The sequence below is a fragment of the Canis lupus genome, chromosome 17 (genome assembly GCF_048164855.1).
Source record: "Canis lupus baileyi chromosome 17, mCanLup2.hap1, whole genome shotgun sequence".
Lineage (NCBI taxonomy): Eukaryota > Metazoa > Chordata > Mammalia > Carnivora > Canidae > Canis > Canis lupus.
This window is the reverse complement of record NC_132854.1, coordinates 25,205,039-25,228,789: the sequence shown is the minus strand read 5'-3', so window position 1 is coordinate 25,228,789 and position 23,751 is coordinate 25,205,039. Positions and strand designations below refer to the sequence as shown.

Below are 23,751 nucleotides of genomic sequence, written 5' to 3'. Positions count from 1 at the left end.
TAAAGTGGTGTACATAAAGTGGCACGTAAGCAAAAATGTGATGCTTAATTAAAAGGCCAGATGCAAAAGAGGCCAGAATCCAGTTATAAGGAAATTCTGGAAAAGGCAAACCTATAAAGACAGAGAGTGAATCAGTGTTTGCTTGGTGCTAAGTGTAAGCACATTGACTGCAAATATGCACAAGGAAAGTTTTTGGGTGATGAAATTTAAAATGGGATGTGGTGATGGTCGCACTGCTCTGTATATTTACTAACTATAGTACACTTAACACTTGGTCAATTTTATGGCATTCAAAGTATACCTTGATAAAGTGATTTGGAAAGAAAAAATATAGACAATCATGCCACACCTAAGTTTAGTTACAAGACAAATTTTTTTAGTTATATTTTAGATTCATAGGACTAAAAAACTTTTATGTGACACCACTAAAACTACCATATCATGCCTAATATCCTTTGGTATTACCCACAAGGCAAATCCCACTGGTTACATGTCATCTCATGTTAATGTCTATTTTATACTTCTCATTAATTCTACTTCACTAACACAAATTTCACTGTCCCACTCTTACCCAAATCTTTTCATGATTCCCTATGAAGGCACTATTCTGAGTACAGAATGTATAATCAAAAACTCTTCACTAATGCATCTTGAATGTCCTTGTCTTCAAAAATAGATTTTCCCCTGAGGGACCTATCTCCTGTGTATCTCTGTGAAGTAAAGGAACAACTTACTCCCACAAGCTAGGTGTTCCTTCCTCTCTGCCACTGCCACACTTATGCTTTTTCTTGCAAACCTCAGTTCTCTGAGGCTCATTTATATTGTCATAATTCATCCTTATTTTATTGGGGAAAAATGATCCTTGCAATGTCCTACTTTTCTCATTAATCACATTGGCTGCATCTACTTGGAGCTTCCACTTATCAAATACTGGCACTCATCAGGACTCTAGTCCTTCGATTTTTTTTCCCTATCATCAGCTTCCTTTTTCCATATTCAGTTTAGGTCCCATTTCCATGATTTCAACCACTGACTTATCAGTATATGTATAGTCCCTCTGTGTATTGCCCTTCACCATACCACCCTATCTCCAGGACACTCTGAACCTGAATTATGACAAATGATTGGCTTCAAATTTATTGCCAGAGAAACATAGCTCAATTTCATAAATCTGTGCCAGTGTCTATCCTTGTTTTCCAACATAATCTGGGCTCTCTATAAAGTCAATCATTCCAAGTTATTGCCTATTCCCTTTCTCCAGAGAAAATATTGTAAACATTATCTTCCATCGTCCTCATTCTCAATAGACAATGTTTCCTTCAAAATCACAAACAGAAATGCTCAACTTTCTGCTGCCAATATTCAAGAAGAAGTTACCTTTTTCTGGCAATAATCATCTCATTCTCTTTTCCCCTCCTTCTTCAGATATATTTATCTGCTAATTAATCTTATTTTGTCCTGCCTTCAGCGGACACTTTTTTTTGGATCCTTCATTGACTACTTGAGCATACTTGATTTTTCTTTCTTATTCACATCCCATCCCTTGATCTCAGGTCTGCCTGGCAACCATATGACCCCATCTGTTTTCTTTCCTGCACAAACTCCTTGAATTAACTAAGTTGATTGTCACCATGTTCCATTTTTTAAATCATGCTTTTATGCAAAATTTGTCTAATTGCTCTGAAATTGCAGTTATTTTGCCAAAACAAGTATTAAATATTTCCATATAAATAACTGAAAGACATTTCATCCTACTGACCATATATCTTCATGAAAACTTTATTCCTCAGATTCCTTTCAACTTCTCTGGCCACTGTTTTGGTTTCTTTTTCAGCCCCTACCGTCTCTTCCTATCTCTCCAATATCCTTATTCTTTAAGATTATGTTCTGTGTCCTCTTTCCTTCTCTCCCTCTTCTCTGTTATTTAATATACTAAACATTATCAGTCTAATTAAGCCAGGCTACCCACTTCTAATTCCCTTCCCAAGAAACCAATGACCCCACTTCTGATTTATAAGTAAAAAAATAAGGAATTAGGATTCATTTTAGCCTCTTATTCTTCAACTTATATATACATATACATTATCACCTCACGTTTTTAATGCGGCAGGTAACATGTGTCCCTCCAATCCAAAGCTAATTCTTGTCTCTCTTTATCTCTCCTGTGGATAATACCTGTTCGTATTTTTCATAAACCCTAATCAATCTAATTGATATCTACCTTCCCTTTTATCTTATAATTATATTCTTTCACTGGGACAATCCATCATGCAAGGCTGTATTCTTCTCATCTTCTTTTCAGAAGGCCTCCTTGTGTCCTGAAGCTCCCTTTATCAAACACCTCACATATCTTGTCTCATTCATAGACGTGCTTTTTTAAAGACATATTCAATTTGCTGTGTCCATTCTTCAGCTTCTTACACCTTAGAATCACGAAGTCTTGTTTTCATTCCTACCTCTTTAACTAAGCCTGCATCCATGACAACTGATTTCACTTGAAAGCTTGGCTGCATTTGAAAGGCTAGGTCTTCAATGTTTCTGTCTCTTATGTTGCTAAATCACACTTTCCATTTTCTCCTTTTGTTCAGAAGTCACTTGCAGCCTCTTCTACATGTTTCTCTTCTTTTCATGACTCTTCAAAACTTAGTGATCTCAAGATTCTGTTTTTGATACTTTCATTGCCTCCTTATCCAGACTCTATAGCACATATTGCCCATGTTGGTGGCTTTCAATGCAGCATTTATTCTTCTCATAAATTCTTCACAAATTTATGATGTTCTGATATTTGTGCTACATTTATGACCCATACTTATTATCATTTATTGAATGTAATTACTGACTCTCCTATAGCACAGGCGTTCGAATACAGAATGTCTCACATCGTTGTTTGTCCCTATAACATGCTCTTAATTTTCCTCAATCTTGGTTAAAAGCACTATAATAAATCTTCAGAGTCATTCTTAATTTACACTACTATGCTATTACTTTTGTGTGTATATATATATATATATATATACACACATATGTATATACATACATATATATGGAGAGAGAGAATACACAATGTTACTAGGGTAATTTTTATAGCACTATGATGAGATACATAGATATATCACATATGTATTATAAAGATTTATAATACATTTATAATATTGATTATATTATTATAAATCTATAATATGTAAGACTATATGGTACAGTCTATCTATATATATGGTACAGTGGCTATACTTTATTATTTAGTATGTAACATTCACTCTATCTTACTCTAATGCTTACATTCTTTTCTCTTTGATACTCCACCTACTCACGTTACTGCAGACTTTGAGAAATGGTAACATATGTTGTAATTGAAAATTCTAATTTTGAGCATGATGTAGAATCCAGTGGACAACATTGCTTTAATCAAATTGAAACCATTTTAGGGTTATAAATAACACAATAAATGCTGATATATAATATTCATATCACCATCACCTAGTTTTAAAACTTGATTCATTTCAACAAATAGTGCTGGGGAACTAGACAGCAACATGCAAGAAAGAAACTGGACCACTTGATTTCACCATACAAAAAAATAAATTCAAAATTGATTACAGACTTATATGTGAGACCTGAAACCATTAAAATCCTAGAAGAGAACTCAAGCAGTAACTTCTTTGACATTGGCCATAGCAACTTTTTTCTAGATATGTCTCCTGAGGCAAGGGAAGCAAAAGCAAAAATAAACTATTGGTACTACATCAAAATAAAAACACTTCTGCACAGTGACGAAAACAAAATTAAAAGGCAACCTATGGAAGAGAAGATATTTGCAAAGGGCATATCCAATAAAGGGTTAGTATCTAAAATATATAAAAGACTTATAAAACTCAACACCCAAAACCCAAATAAACTAAATAAAAAATGGGCAGAAGACACGAACAGACATTTCTTCAAATAAGATGGAGATAGCCAACAGACACATAAAAAGATGTTGATTATCACTTACCATCAAAGAGATACAAATCAAAACTACAATGAAATATCACCTCACATGTGTCAGACAGGCTAAAATCAATAACACGAGAAACAACAGGTGTTGGTGAGGATATGGAGAAAGGGGAACCTTCCTGCACTTATGGTGGGTATGCAAACTGGTGCAACCACTCTGAAAAACCATATCAAAGTTCCTCAAAAAGTTAAAAATAGAACTACCCTATGATCTAGCAACCACACTACTGGATATGTACTTAGAGAATACAAAAACCTAAATTCAAAGGCATACGTGCACCCTGATGTTTATAGCAGCATTATCGACAATAGCCAAGATATAGAAGCAGCCCAACAACTCATTAGTTGATGAATGGATAAAGAATATTGAGGAGTGTACACATACATATGCACACACACACACACACACACACACACAGAGGAATGTTATTTTAAAACATAAAATCTTGCCATTTGCAAAGATATGGATGGAGCTAGAGGGTAAAATGCTAAATGAAATAAGTCAGAGAAAGACAAATACCATATGATTTCACTCATATGTGGAATTTAAGAAACAAATTAGCAAAAGGAAAACAGAGAGAGGCAAACCAAGAAATCGACTCTTAACTATAGAGACAAACTGATGGTTACCAGAGGGGAGGGGATAGGGTGAAAGGATTAAATAGGGGATGGGAATTAAGGAGTGCACTTGTCATGATAAGGGCTGAGTGATATATGGATTGTTGAATCACTATATTGTACATCTGAAACTAATATAAACATATGTTAACTATCTGGAATTAAAAATAAACTAAAAAAATGAGTAAATAAAACTCAATTCATTTTACTAAAATTCAGGTGGCAGTGACATCATATATATGAAATGGAGGAGTTGTAGCTCACCTAAACTTTTTGATGTAGGACTCAATGGCTGTGATTCACAAGAAATTTGGAGGACTCAATGGTTATGACTCAAGAAATTAATAACACTGTTTTGAGGTAACCAGTGTTAAAATGTCTTGGGACTATAATCATAATGAGACAATTGGTCTCATAGGATAATAGAAATCTACTGTGGCTTAAATCCATTCCTATTAGTTTTGTGAAGTAGGGAGAGGAACTCAGAGACTTCTCAGTGTATTTTCTACCTATTATCTGTAATAATCTACATAAACTATATTCTCTAAGTCTGCTAAGGCTACAGATGGATATATAACTCTAAAGTTCTTTAAATCTATTTGGGCTTTAACTGTATGATCTTTAAAAATTCTATTCATATATTATCATTGTTGAATATTGCCTTCTATATATGCCAGAAATCAAAGGCTCTTACTTTGGGCTCTTAAGTATTGCATTGCAAATGGTTCACAAAAATGCCATTTAACTATATCTGTCTACTTTATGCTAACAAATGACAGCGGCTTTGCAGAATCTAGTATGGTTTTACATTGTACTCAGTTTCCTATTGCAAACAAAGAACTATATTATACAGTGCTAGAAAATCCTCCAAATTAGGCTAGATGTAATGCTTAATCTGAAGTTAATACCCAGAGTTAGAAAACTCATCAGGCATAAATGCATATAATCATCTGTGCAAACAAGGAACTAGGAATTTTCCCAGCTTCCTAAAATTTGACATTCTTCTGGTGGTATTTAAACCTACTTCTCACTTTAAAAAGGAAAAATGACTAACATGTCTGCCACTATAGAATATTTTAAACTCAAAGATGTCCTATGCCCAGATGACATTTACATCCCATCCACTAAATCCTATCTCCATCACCCCCCACCCTGCGTATACTCTACCCCTCCAGGATGTTCCTTCTCACCAGCTTAGTTTTAGTGGTGCAAAATGGCTCAAAGAAAAAGAAAAACAAAAATATTCAATGTATCCTAAACAAATAAAAATAACGTCAGATAAGTCAAAGTATACAATAAGTGAAACACATCTTTAAATTTCAAATGTAAAAAGAAAAAAATAAATAAATAAATTTCAAATGTGGCAGTAATTTACTAGCTAAATTATTTTAGAAGTATTAATATAAATACCTTTTGTGAATTATCAAATTATTTAAACCACCTTATTTTTTTTTAAACCACCTTAATTAGTGCAAGATTAATATGAGAGAACAGGTTGATGGTTAAAGTAGAATATAAATGTTCTGTTTCCACAAAGCAGATATTTGGTAAAATTAAAGACTTAAGTAAAGTCTTTACAGGGAAACTATAACCAATTTAGTCAATTTATTAATAAGCTAAATGTACTTATTTGAAAAATGAGGCTTTAATCCATTAGTTATTGCTGTCCTCCTTTAAGATACAATGAATTATTACCATTCCTTGAATAGATCAACTTCAAAGCATTTTTCATACTCAAATTACTGGTTTGTAAGCTGTCATACCTCCAACTATCCACAATTTCCCTTTCCTTCCTGTATTATCTTCTCTCCTTGCTTTGAGCAATAATCAAGCATTCATTATACTTTAGCAGAACCTGGAGATTCAGATGAGGCAATGTAAAACTTCCTCTTTTCCTTACCCTTGTAAAAATGTATACTAAATTCAATATTTATTTCCTTCAGGTTTCAAGCTCAGTTATATCTACCTAAAAAATTCTGCCTCAAAAATTCTTGCTTACACACACATTCTTTTAAACCTTCCCTTAAACTTCTATCCAACTCCTGAAATTTTCTTCCAGCAAGTGTATTGGATCCACTAAAAACAAATGTGTACTTCAATTAGCATCTTCTTTGATCCATTTTTTTTTTTTCTATCCAGGCAACTAGCCTTGGCTAGACATGCAGAACAAATTGGCTATGTTTTACAATCACCTGGAGTTTTATCAATTTTTGAAAGAAATCTAGTAATGAGAAAGTCAGGTAATCATTGCTTATTTCAGCTTCATCCTATGGTAAATACGAACAGGGCATAAAATGCTCTTGGAATGAAAAGTTTAGTGATACAGGGTTCAAGACATCCTTTGCAATAAATATTGGACGTAGTTAATTCAAGTATCTCTGGGTCATTGACCTCAAATGAAAAGGTTTAGTGATTTACAATGTTTAAAGTTAAGCAGATTTTTTTCTTATATTTTAATGAGGTTGATTTGACTGCATGCTACATAAATACTTTATCTGCAAATGGATGGACTTTCATACAAAATACATAAAGCAATTGATGAGAAAAATTGCAAATCCATTGACTGGGCATACTTATAAGCCCTCGGTTCACTATTAAATTTGACATAATATATACTGTAATCAATACTTATCAATAATTATACATGTATGCTAAACTAATATATTCCAATGTCATGGGTCTTTCACTAAATATCAGGAATTCAGTTCATGACAGAATTGATTTGTTTATAACTAAGATTAAAGGTAATGTAGTAAAGATGATTTTATATGATTTGAACAAAAATCCTTTTTTTATGAATGAGTTATCACTATATGCTGTAACTTTTAGTTATAACATTATCTGATGATGCTGATAATCACATGTGGATAAAGTAGCTAAATGTATAGTTCTTTGAATTTTCATTATGTTGGTCTAGGTGATCTCCGTCACAGAACTATTGAATGAGGGTTTTTTTTTTAATTTTATAAACATCTCATCACTTATCTACTCTAAACTAAATCATGTCATATTTCTGAAAAGAGTGGCTACTCTGATGCAATACTGTGCACTCTTCAGACATCTACTTGACTGTGTAGAATCTTCGGATCTTGTGAATCATTTATAATTGTTGCCAGGAAACATTTTTAAGTCACCTTTCTCCCCCAGTAGACTAGACACTCCTTTAAGGCTGAAATCTATTAGTCATCACTCCATCATTGGTAACTGGCATGTTTAATGAACTAAAGTTAATAAGAATAATAACCAACTATTAAAACATGAGAAAACACAGCCTTAAAAAGATGGTTTTAAATATACTAAAAATAAATGCCCCATGAGTTGATCTTCAGAAAATACAAAACTGTTCCCATGTTCTTCCTGTGTTTGTTTTTTAGGCATTGCAAATCATAATATTAAAATCAGCCATATGAGAAAATACTTATAAATTATCCTCTCAGTTATTTTCATAATTTAGTAATTCTCAAGATATCAAGGTAGAGAAAATCTACATTGCACATGATAGTAATGGTTTTTTTTTCTTTCCTTTAGTTGTTATTTATCTTATCAATATTTTAAGTCATTATTTTTATATATATTTTAAAAGAAATGGTAGACGACATAAGTTGTAAGTTCTTTAAAGGAAAAAATATTGTCTTACTGAAGGATAGTATCATTTTAATCTGTTTTCCTCCTCCCTTCAATGAAAACAAACAAAATCACCTTTGAAGTCATTAAACAAGGGAGCCATTGAGGTCACTAATACCTTGGTAGCCTAGTCAGCAAACCAAAACCTAAGCCAGAGTTAATGCACTCAAGTCCAAGAAAACAGAATTTAAGAACAGCCAATCACAACAGTCGACTAAGCTTTTCCGAATGAAGCAACTGCTTAAACTCTAGCCAATCAAATAATCTCCTTGTTTTGCTTCTGCATTTTCTGCATAAAAACCTAGCTGTTATCAGTGGAGTGCTTCTAACCACCTTAGGCTTGGTGCTGGCCATTTCTAATCTCTTTATGCTCAAAGAAACTTGAAAAAAAAAATGAAATGTATCTCAGTTTGCCTTTTAACACACCCATGACTTCTGATCACCAAGCTATTTTTTCAATATTCTTCAACTTTCAAAGTCTCTCAGTAAGTATAAGCTAATAATTATGTCTTCCTTAAATTTGAGACTTTCTACTTTAATAGCATTAAAAATGCATAAATTCAACATCCATACAATATTATCCCCAAGCTTTATACAAGTTTAGTCTATGAATTCTAAAGACATGAATAAGCATGATCCATATACCTACTAAATCCTGATCATTAATTATTATTAAGGTTATAACACCAAAATAAGCCTCCAGAAATCTTTGGTTAGACTACTTTATTATAATTTTAGTTTGCAGAAACAAGTTAAGTTTCTTTACCTCGTAAGTTCTTGATATCTCAAAATGGCCCTAAGACACGTTTCAAGTTTACCAAAAAAAAAAATCTTTGTTTGGCAGAATAGAAACATGTAATATCATCTTTGAAGCTTGAATAGTTTCACACAGTGAACTATTAAACTATTACAACATTATTAATGGGAGGAACATAGGAAATAAATAAAGTTGCATTGAACCTTCACCCATCCAAATATTACTGTGGTCAGAAAGAATATTTTGATATTGGAAATATCTTTTAGCACTGGTGAGTTTTAATTTTTAGTTTTTAATTTTTTTTTTAGCACTGGTGACTTTTATAAACATCATGCTGTTATTTTTAGTGAGTTATTTTAATTGGTGAATTATTTTACTCAAATACATCACACATACACACAACCTCATATAACATTTACAGAATATTTCCTATATGCCAGGTCTTATGCTAACTTTTGGAGATCCAAGTGGAAGCAGGCAGTCATAACCTCTACTCTTATTCTGCTTGAAATCTATCAGGAAAGATCACTACCCTTCATTTCTAGTCCAGTGACCTCTAAAATGTCTTTTGATACAATGATGAAAATAAATAGATGTTAAGCCAAATTCTGCAAGTTTCATTTTTTTTTTTCTACCAGCCCATCAAATGTGGATTTGGAAGGAAATATGTAAAACTGATGAGAAAAATTGCTTATTTCAGCCACTAATTAGCATGGTATGTTTTGAATAAAAAAAAAAAATGAAGAATTAACACATTCATCACATTGTTTGGTTAAAACTAACCTTAAAGCTTTATTTGAATTGTTTTAATAATTAATTTGTAACCATGTGGTAGTTTAAATTTCCCAAATGCCTTATATTTATGGGTATATGGATGAGTACGAACATGTAGTTCATATATAAAGGATCTGGCATGGTAGTAAACTTTTAAATAACACTGAAGATTAGACATCAGTGTAATACTCTCTTCAAAATTCTGATGGGAATAGGTTTCTAACCTAGGCTTTCAACAACTGCAAAGATAATCTTCAAACATACAGGTTCTCAAAAAAATCTCCCCACAGATTATTTTCAGGAACTACTGGTGAATGTGAGCAGACAAAACTAGGAAGGAAAACAAATAAGAAGATAAAAGCCAAAGCTAAGGACACAATCAACCAAAAAAAAAAAAAAAAGGTAAAGGAAATTTTCAAGATTATGAACAAAGAAAGTCCTAAGGATGAGAATAAGACTAGGATGAATTCAGAACAAACTGAAATGAAGGACTTCAGAAATATCTCCACCTCTAGGATTGAAGTGAACCTGATAGCACCTGATTCTATTCTCTGTACTGAGATATAAATTTTAATTATTTTGTGCTTTTATGGATGAATTTAGATAGAAAAGGGGAAACCAAAAATTCACAAAATCCTAATGGAACGTTATAAGAGAGGAAATACAATCATATCACACCAACAAAAACTTATATGGATATAAAGATTAAATCCTGAATATTTACCCCCAAAAGTTATATTATGTACAGAGAGAATGGGAGAAAAAGTGTGCCGGGGTGGGGGTGGAAGGAGTTTATGTATTAGGTTGACTAAATGTTGATTTTCCATAGTAAGAATAAATTATGTCTAAAACAGAAAGAATCAGAAATAACAGGTTTTTTGGTGAGAAAGTGGAAATGAGGGGCACCTGGGTGTCTCAGTCAGTAAAGCGTCTGCCTTTGAATCAGGTCATAGTCCTAGGACCCTGGGAACTTCTGCTCAGCAGGGAACTTCCTTCTCCCTCTTCCTCTGCCTGCCACTTCCCTTGCTTCTACTCTCCCTCATGCTGTGTCAAAGAAATAAATAAAATATTTTTTTTTTTAAAGTGGGAGTGAATAAAATATAAAGCAAATAATAAAGTTGTAGCAGTTGACTAGCATGGAAAGGGATAGGCAAGCGACTGCGATTATGTTATAAGCATTATAACATGTATTTTTAATGTGTTTTAATTGATAAAAATAAACTAAAAATAAAGCAAATGACTATATTTTTAAAGTTTTTAAAGAAAATTTTGTTAGCAAGTTCTTATTGGGAAGGGCTCCCTGATACTCTGAAAAACAACAGGAAATAATTCATTTTTGATGGATATTTTTATTGTAATTTATCTTACATGCTACATCATCAGAAATAGAATAAAATGATCTGAGTTTCCATGCTATGATAAGGCAATACTAACTTGTAAGAACATTATAATGAGGCTCCTAGCATGATCAGAGATGCTATATTTGGACTGTGGGTAGGGCAGAGGGAGAGGTAACTCCATTTGCCCAACTGTTTGTCACACAGCATCTTACCTACTTTTTGTATTTGGGCAGTGAGTGCCAAATTATGCCCTGCGTAGGGTTGGCAGGTAGAGGGCACAATTTGCAGGGTTTTTTTTTTTTTTTTTTAAGATTTTATGTATTTATTCATGAGAGACACAGAGAGAGGCAGAGACCTAGGCAGAAGGAGAAGCAGGATCCTTGAGGGGAGCCCGATGCAGGACTCCATACCAGGACCCCAAGGTCACATCCTGAGCTAAAGGCGGAAGCTCAACCACTAAGTCACCCAGACGTCCCTTGTCAATTCTTCAACTGACAAATATTTATATCTGAGACTGGAATTTGAATCCATGTGGCTTATTTTATTTCTCAGAAAATTAAGTGAGAGTGGATAGGGGAATGACAATGGAATAACATTTTCCTTATATTCCAATAAAAACTTACAAAGACAGATACAATATTTTAAATAATTTTACAAGAATGTGTTGTATTTTTATTTTTATTTTTTTTATTTTTTTATTTTTTTTGTGTGTTGTATTTTTAAATGCTGATTTCTTCTTTTATATCATTTTCATATCATATAAACAACAATATATTCCCTACTGTCCAATTCACTACCTGATGAATACTAAAAACATAAAATGTTTCATTACTTCTTTCAGCTTTTGTGGCACATTTGATTAAAAGTAACAGACTCAAGTGCTTGTTACTTTGCCTCTTAAATAGTTTTTTTTTTTGGGGGGGGGACTCAGAAATCTCACTGGAAATAAACTGTTGAAATCTGTTACTGACTTCTGCCACCCATGCAGTTGCTTATACGACAGAGCAATGAAAACAAATGAGAAAATGAACTATAAATTCTGACAGTCTTGTAGGAAAGTGGGAACTGTAATGTGGCATACTTATGTCATAATAACTTTTCACAGTTTACATAATAAGAGCTTACAATGTAGTCTCCCCAGTTTATTGTCCATATTTCAAACCACAAATCTAAAGTATTATTTTCCTCGAGGTAATATTTTCACTTTTTTAAAAATGAGAGCGAGGTTCCTTGAAGTTAAATAAGCTCAAGATTGCAGATATTTATGATGTCCAATATCATGACGTCAATCTAGTGGTCAAACAAGTAATTACATATAGCATGCATTTTATTTTAACATTTATTTATTTATCTGAGAGAGACAGAGAGAGAGAGAGAGAGAGAAAGGGAAAATGGGGGAGGGGCAGAAGGAGAGAGAGAATCCCAAACAGACTCTCTGCTGAATGTGGAACCCTTGTGGAAATCAACCCCACAGCCCCAGACCATGACTTGAGCCAAAACCAGGAGTTGGACAGTTAATCAACTGAGCCACCCAGGCACCCCCACATAGCATGCATTTTAATGGAAGCAGTGTTTCTGGCAAAACAACTTTATATATTCTGGCCAATTAAATCATATCTGAAATGCTTGTTTAAGAAAAATGGGGGCTTTCTCTATGAAATAAAAATCCTGCTTGATTTATATATCTATGTCCATATGTAAAATTGGCTTAATAAAATATTTGACTGCTTCATCATGTCAGGTAATTGTTTCATAGACCTTCACAGTAGCTGAATCAGCGTGACACCAAAGCTGCAGATGAGAATCAGGAAGAGAACAGACACGGTTCCCTAAACTTGGTGTGCTACTTTTTGCCACATGCTTCAGTTTGAAGGGATATATGTAAATGATACATTAAAAAGGGGGACTATAAAGCAGTGACTGTAGTCATACCAGAGTGGCATAATGATATATAGATAGAAAAAAAACAAAACAAAACATGTTAAACCAAAATTTCACCTTCTGTGATGTAGCTTAAACTTATAGGGGCAGTGAGTGTTTTTGTTTACTTCTTTTTTCTAAAACTAACAAAGAAAGAAGAGTGTGGTAGTCCACAGAAAGGTCAACTCTATGAGGAAAATAGAACTGGATCACCAGGAAATGCATTTAAATAATATTGCTTCTTGACAAATCCTAAGAATGTAGGAATATTAAATGTGAAACATTAGAAAATATAATGCTTAATATGTAAGAAGAAGGAGGGCTAGGGTGAACTTATCTTGTCTGAAAATCAAATAATTTATAAAGAATTAGAATTATTAATATAAACAATTTTTATAATTACAGAACACTGTATTAGAGTAAGCACAGCCACATATTTCAATACATGGAATAAAGAACCCAGACAGCCCATATATAACATATTCCCATATTTATATGGGAAGATGATGATATAACTGTCATAAAACAAAATTCCTTTCGGGGTATTTGGGTGGCTCAGTGGGTTAAGCATCTGCCTTCCGATCAGGTTCTGATCTCAGGGTCCTAGGATTGAACCTCACATCAGGCTCCCTGATGGGCAGGTAGTCTGCTTCTCCTTCTCCCTCTGCCCCTCCTCCAACATGTGTTCTCTCTTCCTCTTAAATAAATTTTAAGCAACAACAACAAAATCTCCCTTTTATCTGAAAATCTACTGTCAATATTAAAAAAATAATAACATAAACTATATTGAACCTTAAAGATCTTTGAGAAATTTGGAAATCTTGAGATTCTAAATGTGCAGGTGATTTTCTCCTTTGTACATCAGCAACTCCCCAATTTTATAATGTTGGAATGAGTATAAAAGGACAACATTGACTAGATATACTTATTTTGAGAATATAAGAATATATGTGGTTTGGAATTTTGTATAAATTTGTAAAATGCTTCCATATTTCTTAAGACAAACAGCCCACCAAGGTACAATAAATATATCACTATTTTCACCAGTTATGGGAATAGTGAAACACAACTGTGATGAACAGCAGAATCAGTGCCCCCTTTAATAACATGAAATTCAATCACAAAGATCCAACAGAAGTTTACATGGAAAAAAAAAAGAAACTCTGTGTTATCTGGTTTTAGTATGCTCTGTGGATGTTAGCTTTAGATGGACTAAATTGCAGAAAGCCCACTGTGCTCATGAGTGCTATGAAACCAAATCCTCCCTGTCCCTTTAGAAGTAATTTGTCCTTGAACATTTGCCTGTGGTACTAGAGCCAAAGACAATTATGAGAGATCCTTCTGGATTTCCCTAGGAGAGGCTAAAAATGTCAAATAGCTTGCTTCTGATGTTCAAATCCTGATGAATTCATAGTGATTGATTGAGACAGTATGTCAAGAAGAATTCTTTAGTTAATTCTCTACACAGCTAGACAAATGCAGTTATCAATTAGGCAGCATTCATGCTTTTTGCTTGCCAACTCCGAGCTGAAACCTAGAATTCCTTAGAGGCCTTAATAGTTGAATGGACAGTATCACACGAGCATAGCCACGTACAATATAAGGGAAAACAATATCGTCTTTATCTCAGAATTTCAATCGTACAACACTTCACCATTTACAGTTTCATAAAAGGAAGAATATAAGGTTCTACTATTATGCAAAACTATTTGGAATGCTTAACATAGGAAGGCACTACAATAATCCTTACACCAAATCAGCTCTGTATATGGTTAGCAGAATTCCACAGTAACAATACTAGGCATTGCTCTGCTCTATGTGCTCTTCTGTGGAAAGTTAGGATTGGTGTGAGGCAGTCAGTACAAATGAGAGCTGGGGAGCAGTGGGAAGGAGCAGACAGTGGAAGAAAAGGACAAGTGAAAGTAATCTGTAGGTGTAAGCCAAATACTCGGACTGACATCAATGGAACTCAACATTGCCTCAAACTCTTTTGTCTGCAAGATAATCAATTGGGTTTTTGTACTATTTGATCACATTTTTCCAATATTTTGATTCTATATGTCTCTACCATGTCTGTTCTACCATTTTGACTCTGATCTTTTAATCCCTCTTCTATTTCATTTTCTATTTTCTACTTCTGCTCTTCCTTCTTTTTCTATGTGTATCATAGAAATCCCTGTTACCAGTATTCTCAGTGACTTTGGCCTTTTGCTCTTCATGTCCTTCATCCAGCAAAACTACCACTGTGGACTGATATAATTGTAGTTGATTCTAGTACAGACTGGAGGAAGGTAAGCTCATCTGCAATGCAGACCAGGGAGTTGATGTCACATTCAGGATCACAGCCCTGCCCTGCACTAACTCCTCCAGTCTCTTCACTTCTAAATAAGGCATCTCTTTCCTTCAATCTTTGTGCAGGAAAATAAAAAGGCCATCTGATGAGAACTCACTTGACTTTCCACTATGCAGACCACAAATCTACTCTTCTCTGGAACCTGAGTAGGGTTTTTGGCAGACCTGGATGCTAACTAGTGAGGGAGACATCATGTGGAAGGAGTGCGGTCTTGTTTTCTCTGACACAACCCATTTTGTCAACCATGTTGCCACCATCGTGGCTGTGTCCTAGTTATGGGGTAGATGCTGGGAGTTTTTTACGTTAGTTTATAAACCACTTCAAATCCAAAACTATCTTGACATTCTCAACATTCTCACTTCTGCTTTGTGAGTGTAAGGGAAAGGATGGGCAGCTTCTACTCTTATCTGTGCAACAGCCTCCATCACCTCTCATGCCCCAATACCCGCAGTAACTGAGACAATGCCTACATATTTTAAACAGTTACTATTTGAATTGAACACAGATTGAAAATGAATTAACCTGAACCACAATCTAATAGTGGTCATAATTACAGGTCCTCATCTAAATATTTCAGGACTCACTAATACAAATGAGAAATAAGTGCCTGTAACATTCAACAATTCTGAAATTAGAAATATGAAATTATTTCAATCACCATTCTGAATATTTATGCTCAAATAAGTTGAGCATAAAACACATTATAGTTTTTTCCATAAGTGCTTAATTTGAGCATTTCCAGTGGTACCTAAATTTTTAGTTATAAAAAGCATATTTTATATAAAGTCCATATTTTTTCATATCTTCCAGAAACAGATACTCTTATAAAGGAAGATGGGCTGTACCTTTATTTTCATCAAAGTTATTAATCTAAATTATTTTTAAAGCTCTTTAGTATATATATTTGAGTGGCTGAATGGCTAGCAAAGTGAAATCACACAAAAATGTCTTTTAAAAATAATAAAAATGTTTCAATCAATGGTGCATGATCACTTGATATTCATTGTTTACTCTTTCATTGCTACATGTATATTAAAATTATAATGATTATATGAATTAATATCAAACAATCTTAAGGATAATATACTGTGATAATTCAATTTTCTTTTTAACAGGGTTTATCAGAAAAAAAATTATAGTCTTTATTCTTTTAAACTTTCTAAACTTTATTGATTTTTTATTGCATATACATAACAATTTAACTTATATTTGCTAATATAAGGTACGTAGGAGAATCATTTCTCACGCAGAACAATATAAGATGGATACAAAATGTCTGCCAGTATGTGGAAGTTGTTCCTAAGAAAAAAATTAAATATATATTTGAAAATGTAAAATATATAGGTTTTAGCTATAATTTTTACTTCTAGAAAGGAAAACAATATCTTAATTGATGGGTTGATTACTTATGCTTTAATTATTTAGATATATTGCTTCATATACACTTTGGCAATCTATACTTCTAAAATCTATCACATATTTAGTAGCAAAATTTATATCAACTACTGAATAGCTTATTCTATGGCCACATACCTGACATAGTGGCCCTTCCTTTGGTCAGTCAAGTGACCTAAATTATCCTTTGTGAAATTAATTCCTGGAGCTTAATTCTATAATGTCACTTGAAAATAAGTTCATATATTTGTAAAAAGGAAGAATATATACTGCATGATTTTCATTGCTAATTTGTATGTCCCACACATACTTTGACCTAATTCCTTCTTTTTTTTTTTTTTTTTCTCTCCCCTAAACATCTATGAAACTCTGGGATGTTCTTGAAACTGACAATCTTAATTTAGCTGCTATTCTTGTGGGTTCCTAATTACATTGCAATATAGACACACATGAATCACAAAGTATCAAAAAGAATGTTTTATTAGGACAACCTCAGGTATCTACTGACATAATTTTTCACTGTTAACTATTTCTTTCAAATCTCTGACAACAGTGCAGTAGTCTCATCTTCTGTTGTTACCTGAATCTAAAAGAGGACAGTGGGATGGAAGAAATAAATAGAGTTTGGCCATTTAAAACTACAGTTTAGGGGTGCCTGGGTGGCTCAGTCAGTTAAGTGTCTGCCTTAGGCTTAGGTCGTAATCCCAGGGTTTTAGGATGGAGTCCCACACTGAGTTCCTTGCAGAGCAGGGAGCCTGCTTCTTCCTCTCTCTCTGCCTCTGGCTACCGCTTCCCCTGCTTGTGCTTGCACTCTTTCTTTGTCAAATAAACAAAATCTTTTTAAAAATAATAAAATAAAATTACAGCTTAAAAGAGTAAAAAACATCTTTGCATATCATTGTTTCAAGTAATAAAGTGACAATAATGAATAGTATTACATACGATGGAGGTTTTTCATACGATGAGGTTTTTCTATTATTTTTGTTTTAGTTTTCTATTAGTACTGTTTATACTGAAAAAAAAAAAAACATAAAAATAACCCCAGAATAGATATAGGTCCAGATGCTTTTGTAAGCAAGGTATCAATCACAAGCAAGGATCCAATTAGTAATGCAGACAACACACAATCTCACATACAAAAAGAGAAGAGTCCAAGGAAATGTGGATACTAGATAGAAAAAGATTTTAAAACTTTATCTCTGGGGTGCCAGATGGTTAAGCTGTCTGCCTTTGGCCCAGGTCATGATCTCAGATTCCTGGGATCAAGCCCAGCATCAGCCTCCCTGCTCAATAAGGTATCTGCTTCTCCCTCCCACTCTGTGTGCTGACTCACAAGCTCTTTCTCTCAAATAAATAAGTCTTTAAAAAAATAAAAATGAATAAAATTTCAGCTCTGCTTTTCCTTTTCATGGAAACTAGTGCTTAGGAAATAGCCTTCAGTTAGGATTCAGTGTGTTATAATAGAATAAATGCAGAAAAGTGAACTTCTGAAGCATTTTGTTAATTCTATTTCTATGTGTCAAATAACTTTGTTGCAGTAATTATTGAAAACCTCTGATATTTACATTTTATATGCAATGCTCTATCAACTGGGTACCTCCAGAGAAATAAAACCAATAGAATCTATCTACCTACCCCTTTGTAAGGAAATTTATTTTTACAAAATGGCTCACATGATCCCAGGGCCAGTGAGCCTGAAATTTGTCAGGCAGGCCACAAGACTGGAAACTACAGCAAGAGCTGATATTGAATCTTGAGGGATAATGTTGTCTGAGTATTGGGGACACCTCAGGTTGTGCTACCAGAGGCTTTGAAATCACTGAATGAGGCCCACCATATTATTGAGAGTAATCCTGTTCTTACTGTTAACGGATTATGTAGTGGCTAAGCACATCTATCTACACAGTAGTACCTAGATTGGCATTTGGTTAATAATGGGGCAGCACAGCCTAGACAGCTTCAGAGATAAAACTAACCATAACAGAGGTTATGTATATTGGACCATCACAGGATATATCATAATAGACAATTTTCTATGCCCTATTGCTTATGATTTTTAGTCTAAAACATTTTAAAGGTCTTTATATTTTTCCATGGCAGCATTATGAATAAGCTGGATGCTATATATCTTATACAATACCTATGATATATGTGGGCTTAGCTTAAATAGACCATTGAAATTTAATATTCTTAAATATGAGGTGAGTATTTTCATTACCAACTTATCTGAATTAAATTTTATCACATGGCAGATCTACATTTTTGCCTTATTAACTCCTCTTTAAGATGCAATGCTTTTAAGAAATACACAAAGTATATAATCCCTAATTTTTAAATGACTTAATATCTAGCAATTGACTTATTTGCTACATGTAGTTCCAGTATAGTTTTTTATTCTATATTAATACACTTTTTTCTATTGGTATTCAGAATACCAATATCTATCTTAACATAACTACCTCATTATTTAAAAATATTCTAAATTCATATTTAACAATTAAATCACATTAGACTGACATATGTTGTTGATTCCTCTGGTGTGTTTTTATCTTTAAAATACCTCTGACATGCTATTTGCTCTTCATATTGGAACCATAACCCAAATCTCTACTTTGATTATTTCCTTTTTGTTTCCCAAACATGATCTTGTGTTAGACAAAATGTTTTTATTACTGCTGTCATTTCAATTTACAAATACAATGAGCAACAGTCTATACAAGACTAAAGTATATTATTTATGACAAAATAGGAGATTCATTACTTTTTCAAGCCATGAACATATTATAGCCATAATGCATGAAAAGATTAATATAGGCACATAATTACAATCATTTAGAGAATTTAGCATTCTCTAAAATTTGAAATCTTACTTCATTATTTCATTTAATAAGGACTACCTGTTACTAAATATTTTTTTAAAAATAGGTTGCCTTTTAAATCTTTTATTATTTTGTTTGGTCACCTATGACCTTACCTCCTAGTGATTTCAGGTCAGGATGCCTTCATATTTTAAACTGGCAGTTCAAAATATTATGTAGGTTATTTGTTGGTGTTGTTACAGAATTTAAATTCATATTTCTTTCAATTTACCTTTTTATCAGTGCCTACAGGGAGAACTAAGAGATGACCTTGGAATCCAAGCAGCTAGATAGGGAACACGAAAAGAAAATCAGCTTAAAATTGCAATGGCAAGGTTATGTCCTCTTTGTAATATTCTGAAACACACAAAAAAAAGACAGTTATTGACAAGCAATGAGGCAGATGCAGAAAGCTTTCTGCTATTATATAACCAGAAATGGTAAGAGTTTATTGATTCTCACCTAGACATTTAAATGAGTAAAGAGGATTTTAAAACACTGGTTTTTCCTCTCTGCAAAATTCTTTAACACATTAAAATAAACTCAAATGTAATCTAACAAAGGAGTATTTCTTTTAACTCTTACACACAGAGAGCAGGGTACGATAACTTACTTTCTCCTGTACTTTAAGCACTCCACAAAGACTTATCATAACAGTTGATTGATTTAGAGGATAGATGTTTGCTAAGACTTTCCATTCTTGCCCATGATAACAACAGAATGAATCCTAAATTTAAACATGTTTTACTCTGGTAATTTGCCCTTGATATGTGTCCATTCTTCAATTTTCACCTGCAAATCGTATCTTATACAATATTTTCAAAATCTGTCATCAATACCTATTATATTTCTACCAATATACTCAGAATTTACATGGAAATGCTATCAGAGATTTAAAACTAGGACTTACCTATCCTTTGGGAGAGAAAAACTATCTAGGCACACACAGCCAATGAGGGGTGAATGACCAGGTAGTTTACATGAAATAAGATCAGCAATGTTAATAATTATTTGTATTTTCCATTGTCACTACCATTGCCCTAAATGGGTTTAGGCTGTCCCAAGTAAAAACATTCACCTACATAAGAAGATAGGGTTTGTTTGTTTGTTTGTTTGTTTGTTTTTTATCATAGCTGAGGTCAAACAAGTATTGCATACCTGCCCTGTCAGTTTTTTTGTTCTTATGACTGCTAAAATCTCCAGCTGTAATGAGGCAAGGAATACAATTTTTACAAAACTCAGGTCAATTGAGCTACTTCATTACTAATGGAACCAACTGAGAATTGGTTTAGATATGAGCTTGCTTTGGAGTGGAGGTCTACAAATATCTGACTCTACTCACCAAGTTTTCTATATCAGACTCTGATGGGCTACCATAACAAATTGGAAACCAGGCACCTCACTGTTTTCTACTCACATGAAGTTTTGATTATAATTTCCCCTATTTTCAATTTGGAAGGATCTGAAACATACTGTATCCATACTTGTATTAAAAATTGTCATAATAACATATGTGCATGAATATTATCTCCTTTCATTCTTCATATTTATATTAGAATGAAAATACAACTTAATAAAGACCTTGAATATATTTCAAACTTTTAACCATTTAACATTGATTATTTAAGTGGAAACAGTTCTCTGATAGAGATTTCTATACTGCTCTATTTTCTATTGCCCTTTTAACAAATCACCACAATTTATCACCTTAAAGCAATGCACATTTATTAACTAACCTCAGGAGGTCAGAAATCCAGATGGACTCAGCCAGTTTTCAGCTTAGGGTCTCAGAGGCCAAAGTTGGTGTCACCCAAGCTCCTTCTGTTTTGGGAGGCTCTGGAAATGAAACAGCTTCCAAACTCATTCTGGTTCTGGAGGCACTTAGTTCCTGGTACTGAAGTCTATGACCTTGCTGGTGTCAAGAGTTTGCCCATATTTATTCTGATGCTTTCCAGCTGTCTCCCAACACTTCTGTGGCACCCATATCCCCCACCAGGTGGTAGGTAGATTCCCTCTCAGACTTCAATTCTCTCCAACTTCCCTTCTGCCATTTTTCACTGCTGTCCTCTTTTTCCAGCTGGAGACAATTCATTGATTATAAGGACTAATATTATTAGATGGAGTTCACCTGGCTAATTCAGGATGCTCTCACTATTTTATGGCATGTGCCATTCCATCAAAAAAGATCACTTTTTTCACTCTCTTTCATTGTACCTCATCAACAAAGATCATTTGCCATGCAAGGTAATACTCATAGGTTTTGGGGATGAGGTCATTGCATGTTTGGCGGAGGACATTATTCTATCATAGCCTTAGGTCCAGAGGGATTGGTTTACCTTCTCATTTATCTCAGCATTTGTCTGTCACATTTTCCAAAATATCAATACATTGTTCACCATTTTCTAACATAGCCATCCTAAATTTAAATATGATGTTTCTAGCTTAACTACAGACTAAATAACATGATCTGTGTTTTAGCTGTGAAAAAACAAAATTTGAATCAGATATAAAATTAAGTACCTGAAATCTAACAAAACATTGATGTTTTAGATACTCAGTTAAGAAAACTATTAAGATGAATACTAAAATATAATACATATTTTACCTCCCAGTTTTCCATTTCCATTTCCCAGAAAAAAAAAAAAGTTATAGGATCTTAAACTCCCTGATGTCTTGTCCTTTTTAATCTCTCACCAATAAGACCATGCATTGATGCTCACAGAAATCAATGAATGTGTGATGGAATATTCTTTCCATACTTAATTAATATTCTGAATGGGCACTACATTTAAATAGTTCCTTTTTATCATTTGTTCCCTCAGAGAACTTAACATTCTTAGGCCAGAAGGAGACATTGTAATTTGTACCTTTCAGCATGTTCTTTTCCCTCTGCAACTTAAACATTATTTGTACTGTAGTCCTATGTTACACACTGTAAGTAGTGCAATGAAAATTTCCTGATCATCACCCCAAGCATATTCTTTAAGAATAATGTATTTATCAGTCCTGAAAGTACTTTTTTATCAATAACTCTACAAGTTTATTTTATGAAAGTTTATTATTTCCTAAAACATATGAAGCAAAAAATAAAAATACTTTTTTCATGTTTCAAATTGTTTTCTATTAATTTTACTTCACTTTTACCCATTTCCAATCTCTATAAACTAAGCAAACTGTAAACTCTCCTTAGTTTTTAAAGCATGTAATTCTTTCTAATGTGTCTTGATTACTAAGTTCATCAATGAAGTAGAAATTCAACTGATATAACAGTATCTTGTATCTGATATTAACAATAAGAAACTGCATGGATCTATTTTAGGATTTAATTTCTTTGCAGTCTGTCCCTTCAATATCCAAGACATTTCCGGAATGATGGATATTCTATGAGGAAGGCGATGTCAAGCCTGCAGACATGCCTGAACACACTGTGGTAATTTATGGCCTGCTTTCTTGGTGCTAATGTAATGAGCTACATCATATTTGAGGTTCAAGAAGATAAAGAAGCTGTCATTTTGGCATTTTGACATGTATTGCTATTGGAAAAATAAGCCATTTTCAAAAGGATGAAAGCCGTGCACAAATGTTTCTATGTTATTAAATATAAATAAAAGTGTAATTAGAATAATCATGTGTATTTTCTGGCACATTACCACTAAACTGATAATAAAATATCTAGGAAGTCAAACCTAAGTGAGCATTGATATTTTACTTCTTTCTTACATCAATTATATATGGAATCTCTTTAAAAGCACCAATATATACTAAGGTGTTAATAATATGCAAAAGTCATGCATATATATATGTATATTAGAATTATTTTTCTAAAGAAGAAGAACAGACATTTAAGTTGGGAAAGCACATTGACAAGTTAGGAAATTATATCTCAGAAAAAAAAAACATTCTGTCTGATGGCATTTGTGTATATATCCTCTTGTAAACTCTGCTGAATATTATAGTATCTTTATAATTATTTCTACATTTAAATATATGACAATAAATAAATACATTCTTTTATCTTTCCAGGTATAAAACCTTTATGTATGTTTTTTTTTTTAATTTTTTTTAATTTTTATTTATGATAGTCACAGAGAGAGAGAGAGGCAGAGACATAGGCAGAGG

The 23,751-nt window shown here is 33.3% G+C and overlaps 1 long non-coding RNA gene across 1 annotated transcript in view; it reads left to right on the top strand.

Annotated features, from left to right (window-relative positions):
- LOC140608337 (uncharacterized) overlaps positions 1–23,202 on the top strand; it is a 102,164-nt gene extending 78,962 nt beyond the window's left edge. Inside the window, exon 6 of the long non-coding RNA XR_012010351.1 lies at positions 22,970–23,202. This is a non-coding gene — a long non-coding RNA (uncharacterized lncRNA). The remainder of the gene's footprint in view (positions 1–22,969) is intronic.
- The last annotated feature ends 549 nt before the right edge of the window (positions 23,203–23,751 follow it).